Here is a 26642-nt window from a genome sequence, read left to right as displayed (position 1 = left end):
GATTCTTAGGGACTGGGATGACAAGGCTCTGCTTGGCCAATTGTGTACTCAGTATTTTTGGATTTCAATAAGAAATAATATCCAATAAACAAACGATTGCTGCAGCTGTTCATTTGGACAACTGTAGTTATGTTGGTGCACTCGCATTTCTTCCCTAAAAAATACATTCATAGATTCCTGTTGGAAACTGCAATAGATTAACATCATGCTCTACAATTCTGAAAGAAAGAAAAGAAAGAATGAGAGATTTTCCAGTAAAATAAACTCAGTAATGTAGCAAAATAGAAAATATGTGAACAGAAATATTCAGCTAGGTCAGAGAATGGACTTGAGCTACCATAATGAAAGCATGGAAATGTTCAACAACATAACTTCCTTTACTAGTAACTTCCTATACTTATATAGTGATATTCAAGCAGAGATATAGTATAGGTAGTAAGAATAATTGATACAGGAAAGAGAAAAGAATAAGCACAGTAGATAATGTACTCATTAGGAAGTATGATAGTATAAAGGACAGATTACACTGAAGGAATCATAAAATATCCAAGTTAGAATGCAAATTTTGGAGGTCTTGTTGGGCATGTGCTATGTCTCTAACATAACCAGAGGAACAAATTAGAGTAACTTGTTTGTTCAAAGAAGTCCTCACAGTAAACTAAGATGTGATACAGATTGCTCTCAGAGCCTCTAAATATTCTAGGCAACATCTATGTTTATCTTAATGTTTGTTTCTTCCAGAACCTGATCTCTCCCTGAACCTGGAGATAGAATTTCTCTCAGGACTTATCAGGATGATGTAGCACTTGGGGGCAAAGATGCAGCCTAGGAGACCTGCACTGGAGGCCAAAATGGAGAACACCTCCACTGCTACCATGGCCTTCCCCTTGGTGCTGTGGTAGACAGGCAGGAAGGTGAGCCACACACTGCAGAACACCAGCATGCTGAAGGTCAGGAACTTGGCCTCATTGAAGGTGTCAGGCAGGTTTCTGGCCAGAAAAGCCACAGTGAAGCTGGCCAGGGCCAGAGAGCCAAGGTATCCCAGGACACAGTAAAAGGCAGTGAGAGAGCCCATGTTGCACAGGATGATGATGTAGCCATGTTCAGAGTGTGCATCTTTGTCCAAAAAGGGAGGAGAGATTCCCAGCCAGACGCCACAGAGGGTCAGCTGGATGAGAGTGCAGATGGGGATGAGGAGGTTAGGAACCCAGAACAGCAGCCACTGCCTCGTGCTTCTCCCTGGAGCAGTGAGCGTGAAGGCCAGAACCACAGTGATGGTCTTGGCCAGGACCGTGGAGACAGCCACAGTGAAGACCACTGCGAATGTGGTGTGCTGCAGGATGCAGGTGGCTGTGTGGGGACGGCCAAGGAAGAGCAAGGAGCAGAGGAAGCAGCAGATGAGGGAGATGAGCAGGATGTAGCTGAGGGCCCAGTTATTGGCCTTGACAATAGGGGTGTCTTCGTGCTTGATAAACACCCCAAGAACTGCAGCTGTGAGTGCAGAGCCGCAAAGAGCCGTGCAAGCCAGAGCCATACCCAAGGGGTCTTCATAAGCCAGGAAGCCCTCAGTTTTCATCAGGCAGTGATTTCTCTGCATGTTGGCAAACTGATGATCTGCACACCTGACACACTGCTCCATGTCTGGTGAGGTGTGAGAATCACTATTAGTTTGTGTTTAGTATTTGTCTTTCCTCTCAACCCCCTTCATTCAAGTAGCTATCACATTTCCCCTGATTCACCAGTTGACCAGTAGTGAGTTCAATACCAATAGAGTAAATCTATATCAAAATGCTTTCACATCAAATCTCTTTCTCACATTTCTTCTTCTTTCCCTCTTCCCTTTCCGTTTTTATGTTTATGTTTTCTTTCTTTCCTCCTTCCTTCCTTCCTTCCTTCCTTCCTTCCTTCCTTCCTTCCTTCCTTCCTTCCTTCCTTCCTTCCTTCCTTCTCTTTCCTTCCTTCCTTCCTTTCCTCTTTCCCTCCCTCCCTCCTTCCTTCTCTAGCTCCTTCCTTCCTTCCATCTGTCTGTCTTTCCTCCAGTGCTTGAACTCTGGCCATGGGACGTTTTTCAGAGTATTCATGCTCAAAAGTATCACTCTACCACTTGAGCCACAGCTCCAATTACAGCTTTTTGGGTGCTTAATGGTGAGAAAGAATCTTACTGAGTTTCCTGTACATCATTACATGGAAGTTCCATCCTCAAATCTCAACTGCTTAAATCGCTTGGATTACTGGTGTAATATATGATTTCCAGAATTATGTTCTGCATTCTTGACAGGTTATACCACTCTGGCTCTCTGCTACTCATTCAAGACATAATGGAGAATAGAGACTCAGCCCAACCAATTCACTTTGTACAAGAGGGTCTAATCCAAACCTCAATCTCCTCATTACACCAAACACAAACTTCTTGAACATTTGATCTGTGTCAAGAACAGTGCTCCTCCACTGATATGATAAGGTCTGGGAAAGATCAGCTGGAGGAGGGAGAAGAGAAATGAAATGGAGATGATAAACTACTTCTGAATCTTTTATATTTGAAGAGTTGCTAGCAGCCTAGTGCCAGTGTCAGGCATGGAGTGACCATAACAAAGCCCGTTGTATTATTATTGCATGCTAAATAGTAAATAACATTTAATTAGAAATGAGCAGCAATAGGCACTCAGAAATGAAAGGCTGTGTTAGGTCCACAATTCCATGATGATTTGCATATCATTTCAAAGATCAACAACTGGTCCTTGATATTTCCTTTTTTTCAGTTTAGCTCTTATTTTCTCCATTTCTCCCTTGTTTATTAAATATATGTTTTATTGTTAAAATACTGTACAAAGTGGTACAGTTACATGATTAAGGTAATGAGTATTTTCCTATGGAGCATTGTTCCCCCTTTTTTTGTTTATTTTTTTTTATATTTTTTATTGTAAAAATACTGTACAGAGTAGTTACATTTACATGAGTAAGGTAAAGTGTACATTTCCCTTCTAGGATTTTGCCTCCTGCTTTGTTTTTGCCTAACCATCCCTTCTTTGTCCACATCCCCAAGTACTCCCCCAACAATGCCAAAGTTGTAAATTCGTTTTCAATATAGTGTCTTGTACATCTCCTGGCTAAAATGGGGCAACTGTATCCCTATTTAAGCAGTTTGTTTTTTCCTTGCCCTCCCCAAATTAGGAAAATGTATATACAAGATGCAGGGCACCAAATCCAATACATTGAAAACAGGGGTTATACCATGGGGGTGGAACATACCAAAGAAAGAAAAAAATCACATGGTCATTATAAACGCCCCAATCTTGGCGTTCATTTCATTTAACATCAACTTATATGGTCATAGTACCTAGCTTTTGACCTTTTCTGCTTGTCCTAGACAAACAGTAGGTATTACAAATAATGAAAACCATGGGTAAACATTTTCTTTAAATATAAAAAATGCGATTGAGGAGAGGGGAACATGGGTATTCTCAAGATGAAGTCTGTAATAGATGAGAAAATACAGTCAGAGATGTATGGAGGGGCAGTGGGTGTTTCTTCTAAGGAGAAGTATGGTTAACGTTGCCCTGGAACTCTGCGTGAAGGTGCATGTGTGTTCCTGCCATGTTACTGTAGATCACTCCACTGGCTTGCATGGACTGAAGGGTAGGAAGGAGAGATGGGGAATTTCTCTAACTAACAGACTCACCTGTCACATTAGAAATCTCATTCTCTGGGCAAGGAGTGCAATCAAAGCAACAGGTAGCATTTTCCTCCAGAGATGCTTTCCTGAGTCCAGGACCACAGCTCTCACTGCACACAGACTGAGGAGTCTGAGAATATTCATATGAAAGTTAGTGACATTTTATCCTTTCAATTGACATCTGAGAAAATCCAGTGATTTAGGGGAAATGATAATAAAAACACATAATCTTTATATGCACACAGCAAATGAATTTACTGAACCTTCTTACAGTTTCATCTGACATGAGCTGAAGAATATGTGGGGCCTCAACACCCAGCACTCATACTATCGGGAAGTCATGGAGCCTTGAAGTGTTGGATGTTAACTCTATGAAATTAGGAAATGGGAGTTAATCCTGCATCCTATTCTTGAATTATGTGATCTGTTTACAGATGAATAAGAGCATGAGAGGAAAATCACTCAGGGAAATTTCAAACCCACACTCTAAAGCATGGCTGATTGCTGTAGAGGTGCTACTGTACCCAGGGCCATTCACATCTCTCTTGGCTTCCTAGCTGTCAGGAAGTGGGTGAATTTTACTGGCAGATGCTCCTTTCATTACATCCTGTCTCACTAGACTAAGAAGCAACAATCTATCCAACCATGGTCTGAAATCTCCAGGCAGAAGCCAAGCAAGCCCTTCTGCCTTCTCATTTGATTCCCTCAGATATTTTGTCACAGTGCTGGAATGATGATTCACAGGTGTCATTTAACTTTTATGATATTCACTATGCAAACATAGAACAACATTTTGATCATGATATGTTCCCCTGCTCCTTCCATGAATCTGTTAGTAAGAAACTTCCAGAAACAGAAAGTTTTGAAATGTACACCAATGAGCCATAGTTTCATTGAGCTAACTTTAAAACAGGATAAGCTTACTGCTCATTTATATATAGATCATGCCATTATGGTTAGAAATGGCAGACCCTGGGGGAGAAATAAGGATGTGGTGACATTGCCTAGAAGCATTGTGATCATAACCTGACTTAGGGAATTGTAAGGTCTTTCTACAGCTACTTCCTAAAAGCAATACATTTTTTTAAAAGGAGAGAGTAACAAAAGTAGAAATGACCCACCTTGGTAATTCCTATGGGCCACTCTATCAGATTTTCAAACAAAACCAGTTGTTGACTATGTGGGCTAGATGGAGAAAACTTGCCAACTTTCACCTTTTGTCCCAGACCTTCTGGAAAATTCCAAAAGCTCTTAATGTCATACTCTGCCTCCAATTTCCTTTCCTCATTCAAAACCACTTGGTCTCCAACAGGATTGGTAAATTGGATCTACTTCAAAAAGGGATGCAGCTAAAAGGGACACATTATAGTATGGTGAAGTGCTTCCCAGTGTTATCACAGAACCCCAGAACAATGGATTACTCTTCATTCCTATCCCCTGATTCACACACAGCACAAGAATCCAACCAACTGTATCAAATGCAGGCCCACAGCAGACTAAAGTGTTACCAAGTTCTAAAACCTGGGTATCCAGGGTCGGTTGCAGAAACTCAATTTCAAGGGAATGAAACTCTAGCCACATCCAACAAAATAATGAATTATCATATGATAGGCCCCAACAGACTCTCTAAATTGCATTCCAATCACTTGTTTTGTGATTCTGATAAGAGAGTCAGTCTGAAATATAGGTAAATAATAAACTTACTAGAATCATAGAATATTTGTGACAGCTATGAAAGATTACCTAAGCAAGACTTTCGTTCCCTGCGTGTGTGTGTGTGTGTGTGTGTGTGTGTGTGTGTGTGTGTGTGTATGCCTGCCCTGTGGTGTGTTCTCACAGTTTAGGCACTCAACTTGGTTTTTTTTTTTTTTGTTCTTTTCAAAGTAATCATTCGGTCCATTGAGCCACAGCTCCCCCTCTGTCTTTTTGTTGGTTAATTGTAGTCATGAGTGAGCCACAGGTGTGAACCACTTGTGTGTAGGCAATATTAGGTTTTCAAGAACTAGTCACTCTTAGAGGAGATCTTCACTAGCCATACAACAGACAAGGGTCTCATATCTAAAATATACTTGGAACTCAAAAAATAAATGCCCCAATAAGAAATTCTCAAAGAAGCAGCTGCCCAATAAATAAGTAGGCTAAAGCCTTAAAGAGAAACTTCTCTGAAGAGGAAAGAAGGATGGCCAATAGACACATGAAGAAATGCTCAACCTCCCTATCCTTAAAAGAAATGCAAATCAAAACAATATTGTGATATCACCTCACTCCAGTTAGAATGGCTAAAATCAAGAACTTTAATACCAACCGATGCTGGAGGGGATGTGGACAGAAGGGAACCTTACTGCATTGTTGGTGGGAGTGTAAACATGTTCAAACACTTTGGAAAGTAGTATGGATGTTCCTCAAAAGACTCCACGTAGAGCTCCCCTATTACCCAGCAATCTCACTTTTGGGCATTAACCCAAATGTTTACAAACAGGACCACACTAAAGCTACTAGCATGACTATGCTTATTGCAGCATTATTTATTATAGTTAAGATGTGGAACCTACCCATATGCCCATAGTAGATAAATAGATCAAGAAAAAGTGTTATATATACAAAATGGAACTCTATGCCTCCATCAGAAAGAATGACATTGCACAATTTGTTAGGAAATGGAAAGGCTTGGAAAAAATTATATTAAGTAGAGTAATCCAGGCCCAAAGAAACATAGGTCCCATGGATTCCCTTATTTGCAACATCTAGTATATGTCTGAGTCAAGCAGAAAAGTTCAGATAAGGTGATGTTAGGGAAATGAACCCTAAGATATATATTCAAATGTTTTTTTTTCTTTCATGTGATTGTTTCTAACACATTTATAAGTTTATTTCTTTGTTGCTTTGTATGTCCCTCCCCCACAGTATAACCCCTGTATTTGATGTCGGTATAATTTGTGGAGGGGAAGGGGAAAAAGAAATCGTTTAAAAGACATACAGGTGAACAAATTGCAACAATGGGAGGTAGAAGTCGCTATGGAAGGGATGGGAAGGGGCAACAAAGGAGGAGACTACAATGCTTGGTAAGAAATGTGCTCATTATCTTGCAAATGTAATTGTAACCCCTCTGTAAAGTATTTTCACAATAAAAAAACTAGTCACAATTAATCTGTTATTTTAAAAAGGTACAAGGAGAATTTGAATATATCCTATTAAAAAGGGGACGGTTTTTTCCAAACATAGTGAGGATGGGGACAGAAGACACAACATTCCCTTGTCACGAATGCAGCGTTCTTCAAGAACATTGTCTTCACAGCTCTATCGTCACTTCATGGAGAGCACAACAGACTCTCTTGTATTTGCCAAAATGGTGCCAGACAACCCAGTTGCATCTGCTATGAAAGCTTATATAGAAGTTCTGCATGCCTAGAGTAGGTCACCCAAAAGCAAAGCCATTACCTGTGAAGAGAGAAATGCCCTGTGTTGCCCATTGTGCACTCTTGTCTCTTCCATGTAATGAAGAAACATCTGGTGGAGGGCATGGGCCACAGCATACACAGCATTGTAGATGTTGTAACTCTCATCTGACATGGTCATGTCAAAAATGTGCCTCAGCAACCAATGCAGTGTGGCATTGTATGAACAGTGCCCCAAGTCTCTGCAGTCAGACTTAATCAGTAGGCTATAAACAGACTGAATCCATGACCTGGGAAGGGAGTTATTTGCTGAGTTCTTGGAGAAGGTCTCTGTCAGAATAAAATTGGTGAACCCAGCAGTGTTTCTATGATGGTGAGAGAAGATAAGAGGTGCATGGAAAGAGTCAATCAGAAAATGTCTTTTAGCAATAGTCACATCATCATAGGGTGAGTTCAGGACCCAGACTTTGCCTGTAATTAGAAAGTGCCTACATTTAAGAATAAAGCTTAGTAGAAATTTACTGTCCCCATAAATGATAATCACATTGGTTGATAAGTCCATTAGCTGGCGCTGCATCGATAGATCATCTGATATATCTGAAAGGACATTGTAAGTGATCATGTTCTCAAAGGCAAAGCAGACTCTACTCTTGCCCATCTCTTCCCTCAATTCTGAGAGGAACCACATTCCATAGTTTTCCTCGGTGATGAATAGTCCCACCCAGTTCCAGCTGAAATGAAGCATCAAGGAGACCATGGCCAGGGCTAGACCTGAGTCCTTGGCAGCCATCTGATAGACAGTCCCAAACTTTCCATGGTCACTCAGGAGAGGATCAAAAGCCCCAAAGATGAACTACAAGGAACAAATGGAAACAACATCAGGAAGAGGATGGTCATAGGCAAATCTCAGTCCTGATGTGAACGACACAACAACTGGTAGTACAGTGGTGGGAACAAAAGTTTGCTTATCCCATTTGCAAAGTCATCTCCCATGTTCTGAAGTCTTTGTAGACATGTACAGATAAGGCTCAGAGTTTTGGGTCATCCTTTCCTCTCAACACCCCTCCTTCTATTTGCAGCAATGAAAATGTGTATGTCCCACCCACTTTTGGAGGCTTCTCCCTGTGAGATTATGCATTTGTAAGGGTTTGTGATACCACCTCCTCTTCAGCCTGTTGAGGGCAGAGTCACTGTGGATATGGTTTCACATCTGCCCACCCCTCCCAGCCTCACCTGTGGAAGTTTGTAGAGGTCCAGCAGTGTCCCTATTGGGACAAATGTGCTTGAGGTTCCTGTGAGTGCCGCTATAGCTTTGCTGTCTCTTCTGCAGGTGTAATTAGGGATGTTTTTATTCTTCCCAGACAGCCAGGTGAGTGGATCCTCTAACAGATCAGTAACTGAGTAATGCACAGTGTAGATCTCAAACCCCAGAGTCATGTTGGGTAGCAGATGGGGATTCTTGTTGATCTCCTCCACAGCCAGCACCAGGGTGAGAAGTAATTGGTATTTCTTTAAGTTGATCCTGCACAGAAATCACAAAATTTGGGTAGGTATACAAGTATTACAAATGATTAACTGCAAATCTCATGACTTTGTTGAATCAAATGTTGATTTCTACACACAGTAATATGTATAGATCCAACCAGGTGGCATTCTAATTTGTTGTCTAAAAAAACTTCTTAGAATTGGGAGAGTTCCTGAACAGGTTTTGATCAGCATACATGAGATGACTTTTCTTCTGAGATTGCAGAGAGACAGAGAGAGAGAGAGAGGCGGTGGGGGGGGGTGAATGAGCCAGATGGCTTTTCCTCTCTGCCCCATATGGATAAGTGAAAAACACTGCTGTCTGCTGTGACATAGGAGCAGGCACAGCTTACATCCCAAATCATTTAGTACTTTAAATTAGCTGTGCATACGGAAAAAATCTTAAGAAATTCAATTCCAATTGGGAGCAGATTGTCACCTGAGTTCAGCCAGTATGAACAGAGAGGCAGGGCCTGCTGTGTTAGGAGTAAATTGGAAAGCAGTCTGCTTTGTGTCTGTGCTCGCTTGCTACACATTTGCCAATGGTGCATCCTTCTGCAAAGAAGTGAATCTTGCCTTGTGAGGAAAGTAAAGAAATCACAGAAGTACAAAATTCATTTGATGTGGTAGAGGAACACTAAGCTGACTCAGAGTATCTCATCATTCAAGGGGATTCCTAGAAGCAGAGCAAGATGGCAGCCAAGGAAGCTATAACATAAAGATTGCCTCACCCAACAATGAACAGAAGAGAGTGAGGCGGTGTGGACTGGAGGATACTTCTCTAGTAGAACAAACAACAGGAAAGGATGTGTGAGAAAAGGGGGAAGAAGCCATCTCCATTTTCCTCCCCATTAACAGCATTAGTAGCTCATTATGGACAGAAACCCTCTGACATTGCAGGGAGGGAGAGATTTAAAGTTAAATCTCAGCACCATCCCCATACACTGAGACCAGTGCTGGCGATGTGCTTATAGTTTCTAATCTTGGGTCCAACCTTTAGATTGTGCCTCTAGAACTGGTTTAGGACTGAGAAGGAAGACACTGCCACAACCTTCCTCCTCCATTCTCGTGAACGACAGCAGGTATGGGGTACAACCTTATAGTGAGCAGGGCAGAAGATTGGGTCACAGTTTTTCTTAGAACCCTTTGTCAGGCATGTCATGATTGGACCAATTATCCAGAATAATCTAGAGGCATTGTTTGGTGCTAGCACCACAGCTTCCATTAGAATCTTTCAGGAGGTTTTGGAAAGTAGCTGAGGCAGAACCAAATGCCATTTGCATCTTCTTGCTTAGCGTTGTGAAGCCACTGTGGCTATGTGACTCTGTTGTTATCTGGCTCAGTCCAGTGTCGTTGCACAGTGAATAATTTCAGGGACCACTGCCCTAGAAGGACAGTGCTCAAGATGGCACCAGGCAGAAACTGAAGGCTCTCTAGTAATCCAGTGTGCATTAGTCTACATCAGCATAAGCTAGATTGTGGCTTAAGTGTATCCACATGACAACTTGGGCTTTGGGGATGCTAGATAGCCTGAGTAGATGGTGGTGTTCACCAAGATGGTCCTGTGGCTTGCTTTTATTTTTTGTTTGTTGTGGGGCTTGAACTCTAGGCCTGGGATCTGACCCTAAAATCTTCAGCTTAAGACTAGCTCTCTAGCACATGAGGCACAGAGCCACTTCTGGCTTTCTTTTGCTTTACTGGAGATAAAAGTCTCACAGTCTTTTCTGCCTGGGATGGCATTGAACCCCGGTCCACAGATCTCAGTATCCTAAGTAGCTAGAATTCTAGGCGTCAGCCACCTATGCCCAGCTTTTGGCTTCCTTTACAAAATTTACCATGCTGCTGTAGCATTGCATGGTTTTCCATCCCAATTATAATAGGTAAGACAGGGAAGTAAGATGGTGATATTTTCCCACAGCTTAGTTTGGGCTAGGTAATAGCATTAGAACTGTGCCATGACCATATAGCCAGGACAGCCTCTGGCAGACTCTGTAATAACCTCAATACCTGAGAAAGTCATCTACAACCAGACAATCTGAATTCTATATTAGCTATCACTAATTGTATATTGTTGTGGGCATCTTGGCTCATGAGCACACCTCTACCACATTCAAGCTGAGTCAGTCTTAGTCCTCACCCAGCACTGTACTGGTCTTGATTGCAGTAGACTGAGGATGCTGTACTCAGGCAGGATAGACTAAGGAAAATGAGGCCTTGTTAATGCATTCCAGGAATTCAAAAACTCAAAGCTTAAAGCTTGTCCATCTACTTCGCTTAGTATTAAGGTAATGAAGTCATTTAGGGGAAAATGGAATAGAATAGATTAGTAAAAAATGAGGTATGGGAAGCTCACAGCAAACAGAGAGCTATTCATCCATCTACATAACTTAATATTAAGGGACCAAAGTCACTGAGCACAAAAAGAAGCTGGATAAATTAAGGAAAAAAATGAGTCCTAGAGAAGGCAACTCAGAAACATGTGATTTAGAAACACAGGGCTACCATCTTTACTTCAAAGAGAGGCAACAGGTTGCATTGCCTCCTGAGAGATGCATTTCTCATCATATGAATTAGCAGTTGTCTTGTTGGGCAAATGCCTTCCCCCCAAAAGGCTTCCCCAAAACATATGCAAATCCTACGCCAAATATAGACAACAGCACACCTTCCTTCCCTCAAGGATAGTCATCTGGAAAGAATGGCCAAAACATACAGAAACTCAGAAAGTGTAACACCAGGAGTGATTAGAGCAAAGATGACAAACCTATGTTTGTGTAACTTTGAAGTCAGACGTCCTGCCTTTACCATCTGGATACCCCTGGCAGCCCAAGAGCTGTGTGTCTCTCCTCAGTTAGAGTGTGTCTTTGCCTTTTTGTTTCCTGTTTGTCTACCTGCTTGTTTGTTTGCTTCCTTACTCAGGAAAGCTCTGCCACATTTTCTTACTGTTGTGACTTGTCTAGAATTTCTTCTTCTGCGATCAGAGTCCAGAGTCCCTACTTTTAGAGGGAAACTTCATTAACCTTCATCTGCTTTGGTGACCCTGCTGGTTGGTATTTGAGGTGTAATAGAGTTCTGGTGGCCACAGCTGTGTCTAAGGCCTGTTCCAGCACCCAGATCTTGCTACTGCTAGGCAGAATCCACTCACAAGGCCATTCCCTGTGGATGAGGCATATGGGCCTCCTGTGCACCCAGGAGAAGGCATATTTGGACCCATGACTCATTGGGGCTCTCGTGAGGTTTTTAGAACCACAGAGTATTTGTCACTAAAATTGCCTTTGGTTTTCTCTGCTACTGAAGTGGTTTATTGCCTCACAGCTGACTTCTCACAGTCCCTGAGCTCCCTCCAATGTTGACATTGTGGAAGTCACTACAGACTCAGGAACACTGAAGCCTGCTTGGAATTTCTGGAAAGACAGGCACAGACTGGTATCATTCGGAGACATTTGAAAGGCCAGAAGGTATCACATACCAATATGAATCAAGAATGTTCCAGAACGACGAGTTCTCCTAGCATTCAATATAATCATTTTAGAGAAATTCTCAGAGAGAGAATTTCAACTCTCATGGATGTTTGCTGATGTCATTGTGTACAATGTAACTGAGGCTTGACATCTAGAATATCAGTAATACTAAATATGAATTGGGAACTGGTGGCTCAGGCCTGCAATTATAACTACTAAGGAGGATGATATAGGAGAATTATATATTGTAGTCATTTTCGGCAGGAATGTCTGTGACACATTTTATGTGCAAGCAACTCCACAGAAACTGGTGCAGAGCTGTAGGTCAAGTGGTAGAGTGCCAGCCAGGACAGAAAAAATGACAAAAGACAGCCATCAGGACTTGAGATGATGCCTGAGTACCAGAGTGTGTGTGAACATGCACACACATACACACACTCACACACACACACACACACACACACACACACACAGCTCAATTAGAGAATGGACAGAGAAAGGATAGCTGTGACATCTCCCACCTCCAATGGGTTACGTTTCTAATGCTGGGTTTACACAGGAACCCCATCTTTCTCACTCACTTCCTCACCACACTAATTTGGGTTCAGTATCACTCATAAGTCTCTTATGGCATAAAGTATTCCTCTCCTGAACAAACCCCATACAGGGTGTTTCCACACAACTTGTCTGAGAAGATTCATCCATGATTTCCCTAGTTTACAGAGAATTCTACAGATCTGAAATTAGTGAGCTCACCTGGGTCAAATGCATGAATGAAAGTGTGTATAAAACATATGAAAAAGCCAGGCACCTTTGCTCACACCTGTCATCCTATCTACTCAGAAGGCTGAGATCTGAGGATCAGGGTTCAAAGCCAACGAGGGCAGAATGGTCCATGAGACTCTTATCTCCAATAAACCACTAGAAAATTGGTAATGGCACTGTGTTGCCAGCAATCGAACACTTGTCTTAAGCTGAATAGCACAGGCACAGCATCCAAGCCTTGAGTTCAAGACCCATTACTGACAATATATATGAAAAAAAACATTCAAATCTAGTTTAGGAAGTTATTGGCAGGGAACGATAAATAAGCCTGGAAACATGTTAGAGAACAAGGAATGGAAACAGAGTTTCTGGGAATGACATAGGAGACAGGCCAAGACATGGATAGCAGGACAGAAGCTTACTTACATTAGTTAAGGGGAAAAAAATCAAATCTGTCATGCATCTCTTATTACTGATGTGTCCAGCAGCTCCCCATTCCCAGCTTTGCTGACATGAAATAACCCCAGAAGCAGAAACTCCAGGTCTATCCTAAGAAACATTGCCCTGAAGGAGGTCCAAACATTGGTCCTGTTTTAAAAAGTACAAAGAACAGAATGGATTGAAGATTCCCTGGCCTTTGTCCTATGGATGGGGACATTGCACTTTAGTGTCTTTGTATGGACTCTTGGTCACCCCAGTGACCCTGAGTAACAGTGATGAGTGGAGGAGTCACAGTGATGGTGGGGTGGTTGGGATATCTCTTTAAAGGGGAGTGGAGTGGAAGACAGAAAGAAAACTATGTACACTTGGAAGAAAGAAAAATATTCATCGGAAACACCTGAAATGAAGTAGAGCTGTTGTAGTGAGGGCAGTGTAGAAGATGCAGAGCACATTAGTGATTGTGTCCCAACTTCCCCCATATCTGACTGTAATACAAAGAGAAAATTCAAAATTTAAGAAAATCCAAGAAATCACTTACTGAATGTTCTGTTGCTGCAGGGTAGGGTCATTCAAGCCTTGAACTACCAATTCCCAAGAATAGAGGGAGTAAAATCCAGCAATGACCACATCTCCTTTGCTGCATGCTACAGATCTCTCTGTGCAAATGCGTCTGCCATCTTCAGAGAATGTGATCAGGAGAGGATGCTGGAGGAGAAGCAGTGTCAGAGCCACAGGTAACATTGCTGCTGCTTTGACATGGAGCTGTGTTTCTGGATGCAGACTGTGCCTGCAGCGTCAGGTGGGCGTCTAAATGGATCTTCAGTTTTTGTGGCTTCTTGATACAGGGAAGGCCTTCACTGTCCTAGAGGAATACAGAGCCCATTCTGCCCTTTGGCTCTGCATCTGGGGCCCAGATTCAAGGTCAAAACAGAAATTAGAAAACATGTGTACCATCTTCCTCTCCACACCCTCAGGACCATGATTTCATCCAAGACAGTAGATAATGAAACTCCAGGGATGGATTCCTCTCTTGCTGAGTTGTTCACAAACTTGTGTGAAAGTAAAAAGTTGAAAACAAAAAAAGCACAACCAATCAAGGCTCACTAGGGATGATGGGAATGGATGACACCAGTGGATGCCATGTGAAGGTCAAATGATCACTGGCCATGGCCAGCAAAGGCCCAGTCAGAGTTATTGGAGCACCATCAAAAATGAGGATGGGCAGGCTCACAACCTAGGGATAAGGGAGACACAGAAGTTATGTGAAATGACCCATTCAGGTTTTTATACCAACTGCACGTGCACAGGAATCCAGAAGAGCTCAATGTATTTACTTACTGCTGCAGGTGTTACCAACAGTGTCCTGGTATTCTACCATTACAGATCAATACTTCAAGGTCAATGCAATTATCCAATTAGACATTTGCACTCTGAACCTTGAACTTCTTCAGTGCTTGCATGTTGTTGACCATCAGACTGCACCTATGAATATATTGGCAGTCCACTGTTAGAGAGATGTTCTATGATCTATGACTTTCTGGGAACATAGTAGGACTGCGCACTGAGGATACTGGTAGATGTTGGTGTATGGATGGGTCTTGCTCTGCTGTGTCCACATCATATCCTGAGTGCTCCGGGAGTTCTTGTGCCCACTTGCACAGCCACGTGGTGCCAGCTCTGTCCATGTCTCCCTACCTGTCTTCTCTATTAGTTCCTCATACTAGAAGTGAAACCAAGGTCACAGCATAGGGTGACTGGTTCGGTGAATTGGCTGCATATATTTATGAGGAAGGGCTTGGCAAATGTAAATTGGAAAAGTAAGGATGCAAATGCTATTTGGTGTTGGTAGCCAGCAAGACCTTGCAAGAGCATCAGCGCTGGGGCCTAGCCTGACTTGGGTTCTGAGGTAGAAATCTTTGTTGCTTCTATACCCAGGATTATCGGTATGAGCCAGCTGTGGCTGGCTCAGAAGACAAACTTTTATCCCATTCTCCTCATCTATTACTCTAACTATTTCTGTTCAGTCTGCCAAGAGAACAGGCCCTCCCCACTTCCTCTTCACCTGCCTGAAACCAGTTGTCACCTATCAATCACCTGACTGGGAGTCAGCAAAGGACCCCACAATCTGAGGTCACTTCCTCATCCACGGAGGTCACTTCCTGGACCATCCTAGTCACACTTCCCTAGGACAGTGAGAAGTTCCCCAGACTCTGTGGTCACTTCCACATCCGCTGTGGTCCTGGCTTACCACAAGTCCCTTTGTCTCTATTTATTTTCTTCTTTTTCCTTTTCCTCTGTCTTCTCCATGGGCCTCCATCTCCAGAGGGTGGGCAATTTGCCTTTTCTGCCTGAACCGTGTATCAAGTTTCCTTGCTGGAGAAGCTAACAATTTCTACTTCATTGTCATTGGTGTCTACTCTAGTACTCTATGTCTTCTTCTCCCTACATTTCAAAAATAAGAGAAAGATTGGGGATCTGTGTTGCATCTATCTGTGTGCTTTCTTTCTGTATGTCTGTTTGTTTGTCTGTGTGTATTGTAAATGTGTTGTACAGAGGAGTTACCATTATGTAAATCAGGTATTGAGTACATTTCTGTTTTTACAATGTTAACCAGTTTTTCCCTCCCTGCCCCACCCACAGGTTGTATGCTTCATTTTTCACACGGTGTCCAGTATATACCACAGCTGCATTTGCCAGGGTGATTAACTGAACACGTTGTTCTCCACTTCCTCCCATATTCCTGACTCAAACATATAATTGCATGCTCAAGACTCCTAGTGTCTGTGTAACTCAATTTACTTTTTCCATTCATGTGTTGATTGGAACAGAGCCTGGTTCTGCAACTCAGCTTCTAAGTAGTGTAATAAACATAGACATAACAAACACCCATACTAGTGTGTGTGTAATATGCATGTTATATTATATCATTTGTCATATTATGTTACCATCTCTGTTATAATATTCCTCTTGGCCACATCCCCATTAGTGTCTGTTATTATTAAATTTCTTGATAATCAACTTATTACCAATTATTTTATAATAAGCTCTATTTTATGAAACTCAAAATGTACTCATCTGCTACTTACTTGAACATTTTGTGGGTATAAAAATTGAAGACGGGAAGTGGTGCTGTGACTGAAGTGTTAGAGTGCTAGCCTTGAGCTGAAGAGCTAGGGGACAGTGCCCAGGCCCAGATTTCAAGCCCCACAACCCAACAAAAAAAATTGAAGACTGTTTTTGCTTCTGAAATCATTTTTTATCCAAATGACACCAATTTGTTTCAGCAATTCACTTCCTCAAGACTTTCATTTACTAACTTCCCTTGGTCATGGGACTTGAACTCTGGGTCTAGGTGCTGTGCCTCAGTATTCAGCTCAAGGAGAGTGCTCTACTGCTTGAGCCATAGCACTGCTTTTGGTTTTCTGGTGATTAATTGGAGATAAGAGTTGTATGAAGTTTCATGCCTGGGCTGGCTTTGAACCCTGATCCTCAGATCTCAACCTCCTCAGTAGCTAGGATTACAGGTGTGAATCACTGGCACCTGAATTCCTTACTGAGTTTTAAAAAATTGCGTTGTTTAATTAACTCTTTGAAAACATTTGATCTCAAAATGACATTTTTAAAGATGTAAAGTAGTAATCCTTAGACAAACTGGTTGTAAATTGATATTTCGCATTTGGTTTTAAAGCAGGGAGAACAGGAGACTCACATGTAGACTGACATTGCATGAAGAGTCCAAACTTAACAAACTTGAGGGATCTCAGACCATCTCTTGGTGTTTTCAAAATGCAGCTGATTGCATCACTTTACATATCACTCTTGTAACTTTCTTCAGGTAATATTTGAAGGAAAGCAACTTTTAGTTAAAAACACTCATATATTGGCATTTTGGTGTGTAAAGAATTGAGTAGTAACAATAATAATAACAATAATAAAAGAATTGAGCAATAGCTCGGAGCCAGTGGCTCAAACCCATAATCATAGCTACTCAGGAGGCTGAGATTTGAGGATCACGGTTCAAAGCCAGCCTGGGCATAAAACTTCATGAGACTCTTAACCTCCAATAAACCACTCAGAAAACTAGGAGTGGTGCTGTGGCTCAATTGGTAGATTGCTTACATTGAGCTGAAGAACTGAGGGACAGAGCCTAGGCTCAGAGTTAAAGCCCTGTGACCGACAAAAAAGAAAAAAAAAAAAAAAGAATCGAGTAACATAAATTAGGTTTTACATTGAAGTAAATATCTAACCAAAGCTAGGAAAATTTAAACGTAGTTTCTACTTTTTTCTTTGACTCTTAAAGGAAATGACAATGGGAAAAATATGTATGTAGAGCAAACTGCACGTTATGTATCTGACCCATATCTACAAGAAAGTAGAAAATGTGAACACTCACTGCATGATTGTTTTATCAAAGGAATCGGGGGGGGGGGAGGAGGCAAATATGAGTTTGAATGAGTTAATATTGGCAAGAAGTGGCAAAATAAGAGAAGTAAAATAAGAAAACCATAAAACTCAAGGCAATATTCTTAGCTTTGGATGGTCTCAAAGCCAGGTAGAAAATTTCTACCTTCTATCCCTTTGGCTAGTGGAAGCTACCAGTCCATTGCCAGATCCTCCTGGAAACATATGCAGATACTTCTGCATCACAGTACCCAGTCTGGTTGGTCCATGAGCCGTTCACCACCTGTTAGTGCAGGAGTGCGGCTTCTGCCTCTGAGAGCTTCCAGATCTACCCCTACTAGCCAACCAACCTAGGGTGCAGGCCTCACCGGGTGCATCAAGCGGTCCCCAGACATGACAAGCAGCATGTCTGAGCTGCTTAGCCCCTGCTCATGGTTTGGCGCCTCTGGGGAAGATAGGGCTCAGGGTCCTGCTCTGGAAGGGGAAGGATACTCCCAGCATGCCCTGGGGCATGGGGCAGTGAGCATCATAAGAAGGAGACCTGGGCCTTGAGCATGAGGGGCTGCATGTGGCTAGGGCCTTGTCCGTGTCTGAGGGTTTGCTCAGCAACACCAACTCAGGGCAGATCCTGAGCAGCAGGTCCAGGGAGCACGGGTGGGATCCATAGCCTATTCCTGCTATTCTGGCCTCTCTCCGGTTTGAGATGACTCACCTGCAAAGTATGGACATCTCTTTTCTATTTTTTCCTGCTCTGGCAGATTTGGTTGGTTTTCTTTTTAAAAAAAAATTATAAGTTTTTTTTATTGTGAAAATTCTGTACAGAGGATTTACAATTACATGAGCAAGATAATGAGTACATTTCTTATCAAGCATTGTTGCCTCCTTCTTTGTTTCCCCTTCCCATCCCTGCCCTTCCATCTCCCCACCCGTCATCTCCCTCCCTTGGTTGGTTTTCATTTAATATATTGGATATTTTTTCTCTCCCTGCATTTTTATTTCCTGGTATCTGCTGAGCCTTTGACATCATTGGCACTGCCCACAGTGGCATCCACAGACCATCGTGAGAAAAGACATCACTTGCTTTAAAAAAAATTAAAGAAAGGATTGATGGTTTTCAGAGTTCGGTGCTGGGAAGAAACGGGAATAAAAAATTAATTTATGGAAAAAATCGTGTGTGTGTGTGTGTGTGTGTGTGTGTGTGTGTGTGTGTGTGTGTGTGTGTGTGTGTACCAGCCCTGGAAATCAGGACCCAAACTCCCTTTTTTGGCTTTGTAATTCACAAGTGGCATTTTACCATTTGAGAAATACCTCCCGTCCTGTATTTTTAATTGTAAGTTAAAGATGGGGCTCATACACTTTCTGTCCAGGCTAATTTTGAACTGTGATCCTCAGATCCAAGCCTTCTAAAGTAGCCATTAGTGTCTGACTTGAAAAAAATTGCATGGATAATATTGAAATTAATAATGAATTTAATAATAGACTTCCTCAGTAATGTGAAAAGTTAACACAGATTACTCAAGGTTTAGTCAGTACTTTAAAACAGTAACACTTTTTCTTTATTGAGAGTAATTACATAAATTTCGCAGTATTGTGGCATAGTGATACTTAGCAAAAGTCACTAACACATTTTACCCTTCACAATGCATCTTGTCATTGTCTTCATCTACAAAGCTTATGAACTCTGCAGACTTTAACAATAAAACTGTTTCTTCCAAATTGGGTGATATGCACATTTCTTTCCTTTTGCTCAGTTTCCTCTTTCTCTCTTTTTCCCTCCCTCCCATCACCAGCCTTGAGTTGCTTAGTTCACTTTCATCAATGAGCAGTGCAGCTGATGGGCCCCTCTGTTGTATTTTTTCACCCATTTTCCTGTAGTTCTTCGCCCTCCTCTTAGCTTCCCTTAGATGTGCATGCTTATACACCATATATGCGGTCCAGTATATAGAGTCATCTAGAAACTATATAACAAATTATGAAGCCAACCTTTGTTTCTTGTGTCTTGTTTACTTTGTCATATCTCATTGTAAAACAGTAACACTTTTATGATGTGTAATTTAGTCCAATTAAGAGGTGATTGAACACCACTGGATCTGAAAAATGTAAGTAGAAAATAAAGCAGTGGAAGAAAGGACACACTATCTTTTGCCAGCATGGCTAAAGAGATCCCCTCAAAAATCTAGTGTTTCTGTTGTTCTCTTTTCTCTTCTTCTTCCATTTCTATTTGGGTGTCCTTAGAGGTTTGGTCTGATATGATGCACAAATTGACTAATTGTGAGCTCTGGGCATTGATTTTACCAAGGTCCTATGGAAGTCAATGATGAGCCCATCCTTTTTCTCCTTTACTTGAATGTCTCCTGGACAGGTGTAGGTTCCACGCTTGTATCCTCTGACACAGAGGCTGGCAATGGCCAGCTACTGGTTTGTCAGTCCTGAGGATGGAGCCTGAGCTTTCCTTGGGCTCCAAGCTTGAAAAGATCTTTGGTTCTTTACCCCTTGGTTGTATTTAAAGGCAGAAGCAGCTCTACCTAGTAAGTAATGATGTAATTAATATATTAAGAGTCTTGGAAATATCACCTCTTAATCATACATAAGAACATAATTGCTCTGGGTAGCTAGTAAAAATTATTTCACACTTGTGTTCACAGTTCACCAAGTTTTATACGTCCTTAGTTGTGTTTGGTTAGCAGAATGGGTAACCAGTATTATTTTCTACCTACACTGTACTGGCTCTGTTTCCTGTTGAAGTCTTCCCCTACCTACAATACATGTATTATTCTAAACTCTTTCTGAGTACTGAAAAGGAACTATTGCAACAATATTAAAGGCCTGGACCTCAGTTATCAAAACAGCATCAATGGTGGGGTGCTGGAGGCTTATGCCTGTAATCCTAGCTACTCACAGGCTAAGAACTGAGGATTTTGGTTCAGTGCCAGCCCAGGCAGGAATGTCTCTGAAACTATCTCCAATTAATCACCAGAAAACCAGAAGTGGTGCTCTGGCTTAAGTAGTAGAGCACTCTCCTTCAGCTGAAGAGCTCAGGGACAGCACCCAGGCCCAGAGTTCAAGTCCCAAGACTGACAAAAAAATAACAGCGTCAATGATATTATTCAGAACTTCCTATTTTTTCCAAGCTATCATCTCTGTCTTCTGTGTTGTTCTTTTTATTTCATATGCTTCATCTTTCTGTACTTCACAGTGAATTTCCATCTTGGCCACATAAAGAAATGAAAGTGATCTGATGTTCTTATGGGTTTTGTTTTTTTTTGGTGCTGGTTCTGATAGTTGAAGCCAGGGTCTGGGTGTTGTTTCTGAGCATTGTTTTTGTGAATACTTGAACCATGTATACATTCTGACTTTTGTTGGTTTACTGGAGATAAAAGACTCATGAACTTTCCTGCCCAGGATGGCTTGGAACCATGATCCTCACATATCAGTTCTCTGAGGAGCTAAGTTTGCAGGCCTAAGGCACTGGTACTCAGCTAAGTGTGAGCAATTTTAATGTAACTTGTGACTGTTTAAACACAAACTGTTACAACTGTGTTTGCATTGGGCTCGCTGCTTATGGACAAAAGACATGAGATCAGAATCATTCTGGTACGTTGTCCTCTTTGACAAGGTAAACATTCATTTTATTTTCATGAGAATCCAAGAACAGGTGCCTTATACCTTAGACTCTTTCCTTAGAAATGACTTAATACTAACTTCCTTTACTATTGGAGTATGATGAATGTATAAGGGCAACTACCTATTAATTATTAGCCCCAAATTGTAAGTTCATTCTCAATAAAGGGCAAAAAATTATTGGATTTGAAGTTTCCTTTTCTCTAGTGGGCAAGTGATCAGAGACTTCATAAAGTTTGATGTAGACATTTGACATGGCAGTCTATCACCCATTTACTTTATTAGACTGTTTTGGTTCTCCTTGAAGTTTTATTGTAGTAAAATTCATCAACTCCCCTGTGTTTAATACATAGTTGTCCAACAATAGCTGCCATTACATAAGCACCTACAGATCAGTGAGCACTCCCTTCTTTGAGTCATTGTAAATGGAATAATCTGTTGGGCTTCCAGACATTTCTATGTTTGTGCAGATATTTTTTTGTTTTCCAACAATGGCCCAGCAGAATTAGAGGCAACACTGTGTGGGTTTCTGTCATGCATGTGTGGGTGACATCTCTCCACTGAGCCACAGCTACAGCATTGAATGATGTCAAGATCTCTGCACTCAGAGGTATGAGCTTGCTTGTCCTTTGGACTCCTGACTGTATAATGCAGTGGTGGCCTGACAATATTCCCACTTCAAGCTCCTGAACACTTTTGATGTCTTAAGGGACTCTTCTGAATCATTCTTGTTCTCATAGAATTGTAAAGAACACTGAAAGTTATGGAGTCTGTCGTATCTAATGTTTTTGTCCTCTCTTTCGGGTTCTTTTTCTCTTCTTATAAATGATTCCATTTCTCCATCCTGAACAATACATTAAAAAACGGAGAGAATGGAGATGTATAAATGACCCACCTTGGTAATTCCCGTGGGCCACTTTATCAGATTTTCAAACAAAATCAGTTGTTGGCCATGTGGCATAGTTGGAGAAAACTGGTCAACTTTCACCCTTTGTCCTAGACCTTCTGGAAATTTCCAAAAGCTCATAATGTCATACTCTGCCTCCAATTTCCTTTCTTCATTCGAAATCAATTGGTCTTCAACAAGATTGGTAAATTTGATCTTTTTCAAAAAGGAATGCATCAAAAAGGGACACATTACAGTATGGTGAACTGCTTCCCAGAGTTATCACAGAACCCCAGAACAATGGATACACAGAGACTATCCTTCATTCCCACCACATGATTCACGCACATCACAGAAATCCAATCAACTGTATCAAATTCAGACCCACAGTGGACTAACTTGTTAAGAAGTTTCTAAAACCTGGTTATCCAAAATGGGATGGAGAAACTCAATTTCAAGGGAATGAAACTCTAGCCACATCCAATTAAGTATCATTATTTGGTTAGAATTCATATTAGAATTCATTTTATAGGACAGTCTTCTATCATCTCTTTATAATGAATTCCTATCACTTATTTTATGATTGTGATCAGAGAGTCAGTCTGAAAAATAGATAAACTATAAACTAAGCAAAATCATAAAATACTTATGACAAGTATGAAAGATTACCTTAAGCAAGACTTAGTTCATGGTTTGTATGTGTGTGTGTGTGTGTGTGTGTGTGTGTGTGTGTGTGTGTGTGTGCCTACCCTCTGCCTCAACCAAAGGGCCAAGGCACTTAACTTAACGTGTTTTTCTTTTTCTTTCAAAGTAAGCATTCCATCCATTGAGCCATAATTCCACCTCTATCTATTTGGTGGTTAATTGTAGTCAGGAGTAAACCATAGGTGTGAGCCACTTGTGTCCAGACAATCTTAGGTTTTCAAAAACTAGTCACCCTTGATCTGTTATTTGGAAAATGTACAAGGAGAATTTGAATATATCCTATTGAAAAGGGGATGGTTTTTTTCCCACAGAGTGAGGATGAAGACAGAAGCCACAGCACTTCCTTATCTTGGATGCAGCGATCTTCAAGAACTTGTCTTCATAGCTCTACAGTCATTTCATGGTCAGCACTATAGGCCTAGAGTGTTTCTTGTATTTTCCAAAATGGAGCCAGTTGCCCTGTACTATCTGCTATGAAACCTTCAATAGAAAAGCTGCATGCCTAGAGCAGGTCACTTAAAGCAATGCCATTACCTGTGAAGAGAGAAATGCCCATGGTTGTCCACTGTGCATTCGTGGCTCTTCCATGTGACGAAGAAACATCTGGTGGAGGGCATGGGCCATGGCATACACAGCATTATAGATGTTGTAACTCTCTTTTGACATGGTCATGTCAAAAATATGCCTCAGCAACCAATGCAGTGTGGCATTGTATGAACAGTGCCCCAAGTCTCTGCAGTCAGACTTAATCAGCAGGCTATTAACAGACTTAATCCATGACCTAAGAAGGGAATTATCTCCTGAGTTCTTACACAAGGTCTCTGTCAGAATAAAATTGGTAAACACAGCAGTGTTTCTATGATGGTGAGAGAAGATGAGAGAAGCGTGGAAAATATTAGATTTGCATATGAAGAAACTCTCAAGAAATACAATTCAATTTGAGAGCAGATTGTCCACTTGATTTCAACCAATATCAACAGAGATGCAGGGCCTGCTGTGTTAGGAGTAAATAGGAAAGCAGGCTGCCTTGTGTCTGTGCTCGCTTGCCACACTTTTGCCGATGGGACACCCTTCTGCAAAGAAGTGAATCTTTCTTTTGTGAGGAAAGTTAAGAAAACAAAGAAGAGCTGGGAAGGTGGCTCAATGGTAGAGTGCTTGCCTTGCATGTATGAGGTCCTGAGTTGGATTCTTCAGCACACATAATCAGAAAAAGATGGAATTGGTGCTGTGGCTCAAGTGGTAGAGCGCTAGCCTTGAGCTGAAGAGCTGAGGTACAGCTTCCAGTCCCAGAGTTCAGGCCCCACAACTGGCAAAAAAACAAAACAAAGAAATACAATTCATATCATGCAGTAGAGGCAAACTAAGCTGACTCAGAGAATGTCATCATTCAAGAGGATTCCCCAGAAGCAGAGCAAGATGGCAGCTGACAAAGAGAGAATATAAAGATTGCACCTCCTAACAAAGAATATATGAGAGTCAAGTGGTGTGGACCGGAGAGTACTTCTCTAGTAGAACAAAGCAACAGAAAAGGATGTAGGATAAAAGGTGGAAGAAGCTATCACCATGTCCTCCCCATCAAAAGCATTAGTAGCTCATTATGGACAGAAACCCTCCAACATTGCAGGGAGGGAGAGAATTAAAGTTAAATCTCAGCACCATGCTCATACACTGACACCAGTGCTGGGGAAGTGCTTATAGTCTCTACTCTTGTGTCCTGACCTTTAGATTGTGCCTCTGGAACTGGTTTAGGACAGAGAAGGAAGACACACCTCACTCCTCCTATCTTGTGAATGACAGCAGGTACGGGATACAACCTCCTAGTGAAGAGGGCATAAGAGTGGGTCAGGGTTTTTCTTAGAACCCTGTGTCAGGCATGTCATGGTTGGACCAATAATCCAGAATAAACTAGAGGCGTTGTTTGGTTCTGGCACCCCAGCTTCCATTGGAATCTTTCAGGAGGTGTTGGAAGGTCCCTGAGGCAGAACCAAATGCCATTTGCATCAGTTTCCACCATGGGTGGAGTAGGCTGACACCTGTCTTCCTGCTTAGCCTTGTAAAACCACTGTTGCCGTGTGACTCTGTTAACACCTGGCTCAGTCCCAGTCTTGTTGGGCAGTGAATCATCTCAGGGACCATTGCCCTAAAAGGACTGTGCTCAAGATGATATCAGGCTGAAACTTAGGTTGCTCTAGGAATCCAGTGTGCATTGGTCCTACAGCAGCACAAGCTATAGTGAAGCCTCAGTGTATCCACATGACTGTTTGGGCTTTCTGGATGGGATATTAAGCCTGAGTGCATGGTGGTGTTCACTGAAATGGCCCTGTGGCTTTTTTTTTGTTGGTTGTGGGGCTTGAACTCTAGGCCTGGGTTTTGACCCTGAATCCTTCAGGTCAAGGCTAGCTCTTTAACACTTGAGCCACAGTTCCACCACCAGTTTTCTTATGTTTTTGTAGAGATAAAAGTCTCAAAGTCTTTTCTGCCTGGGTTGGTTTTCAACCCTAATCATACGATCTCAGCCTTCTAATTAGTTAGGATTACAGGTCTCTGCCACCACTGCAAAGCTTGTGGCTTCCTTGACAAAACTTTCCATGTTTCTGTGACACATCCTGGTTCTCCATCCCACTTGTCATGGGTAAGACAGAAAAGCAAGATGGTGATATTGTCCCACAGCTTAGTGTGGCCCAGGTGATAGCATCACACCGGTGCCATGACCCCATAGCCAAGACAGCCTCTGGCAGAGCTCTGTAATCATCTCAGTACCTGGGAAAGTCATCTACCACCAGACAATCAGAGTTTTACTCTAGCTATCACTAATTGAATATGGTGGGGGCAATCTTGGACTATGAGCCCACCTCTACCACATACAACCTGGGAGGATCTTAGTGCTCACCCAGGGCTGTCTGGTCTCTTTTTTATTGTGAAAATACTGTACAGAGGGGTTACAATTACATGGGCAAGATAATGAGTACATTTCTTATCAAGCATTGTAGCCTCCTCTGTTGTTTTCCCTTCCCATGCCTTTATATCCTCCCCCTGCTCCCCCAATTCTCTTCCCCCAACCAAAGTTGTAAAGTTCTTTTTGAACATAATGACTTGTACCTCTCATTGTTGCAATTGATTCACCTGTATCCCATTTAAATGACTTTTTTCCCCCTCCCTCCACAAATTATACGGACATCAAATACAGTGAAAGCAGGGGTTGTACCATGGGGAAGGGGCATACAAAGCAACAAAGAAATAATCTTATAAATGTGTTAGAAACAATAGCATGAAAGAAAAAAACCATTTGAATACATATCTTAGGGTTCATTTCCCTGACATCAACTTATCTGACCTTTTCTGCTTGACTCAGACATATACTAGTTATTGCAAATAACGGAAACCTTGGGACATATGTTTCTTTGGGCCTGGCTTACTTCAATTAATATAATTTTTTTCAACTCTTTCCATTTCTTAACAAATGGGCAATATCATTTTTTCTGGTGGATGCATAGAATTCCATTGTGTATATATACCACATTTTCTTGATCCATTCATCTACTGAGTGGCATCTGGATTGGTTCCATATCTTGGCTATGGTAAATAATGCTGCAATGAACATAGTTGTGCTGGTAGCTTTAGTGTGGTCTTGTTTGTGAACGATTGGGTAAATGCCCAAAAGTGGGATTACTGGGTCATAGGGGACCTCTATGTGGAGTCTTTCGATGAACCTCCATACTGCTTTCCAAAGTGGTTGAACAAGTTTACACTCCCACCAACAATGCAGTAAGGTT

At 41.7% G+C, this 26642-nt stretch overlaps 1 non-coding gene and 1 pseudogene across 1 annotated transcript; both read right to left on the bottom strand.

Moving 5' to 3' along the window:
- Window positions 1-721: 721 nt before the first annotated feature.
- Window positions 722-23541, bottom strand: LOC122119616 (annotated as a pseudogene).
- On the bottom strand, window positions 18654-18739 carry LOC122119994. The gene has a single exon (XR_006149616.1). It is a non-coding gene; the product is annotated as a small nucleolar RNA SNORD35 (small nucleolar RNA).
- Window positions 23542-26642: the final 3101 nt, after the last annotated feature.

Source organism: Dipodomys spectabilis, unplaced genomic scaffold (assembly GCF_019054845.1).
Source record: "Dipodomys spectabilis isolate Male_0828 unplaced genomic scaffold, ASM1905484v1 ptg000173l, whole genome shotgun sequence".
Classification (NCBI taxonomy): Eukaryota; Metazoa; Chordata; class Mammalia; order Rodentia; family Heteromyidae; genus Dipodomys; species Dipodomys spectabilis.
Note: the sequence above shows the minus strand (reverse complement) of the source record. Positions and strands in the feature narration are given on the sequence as shown.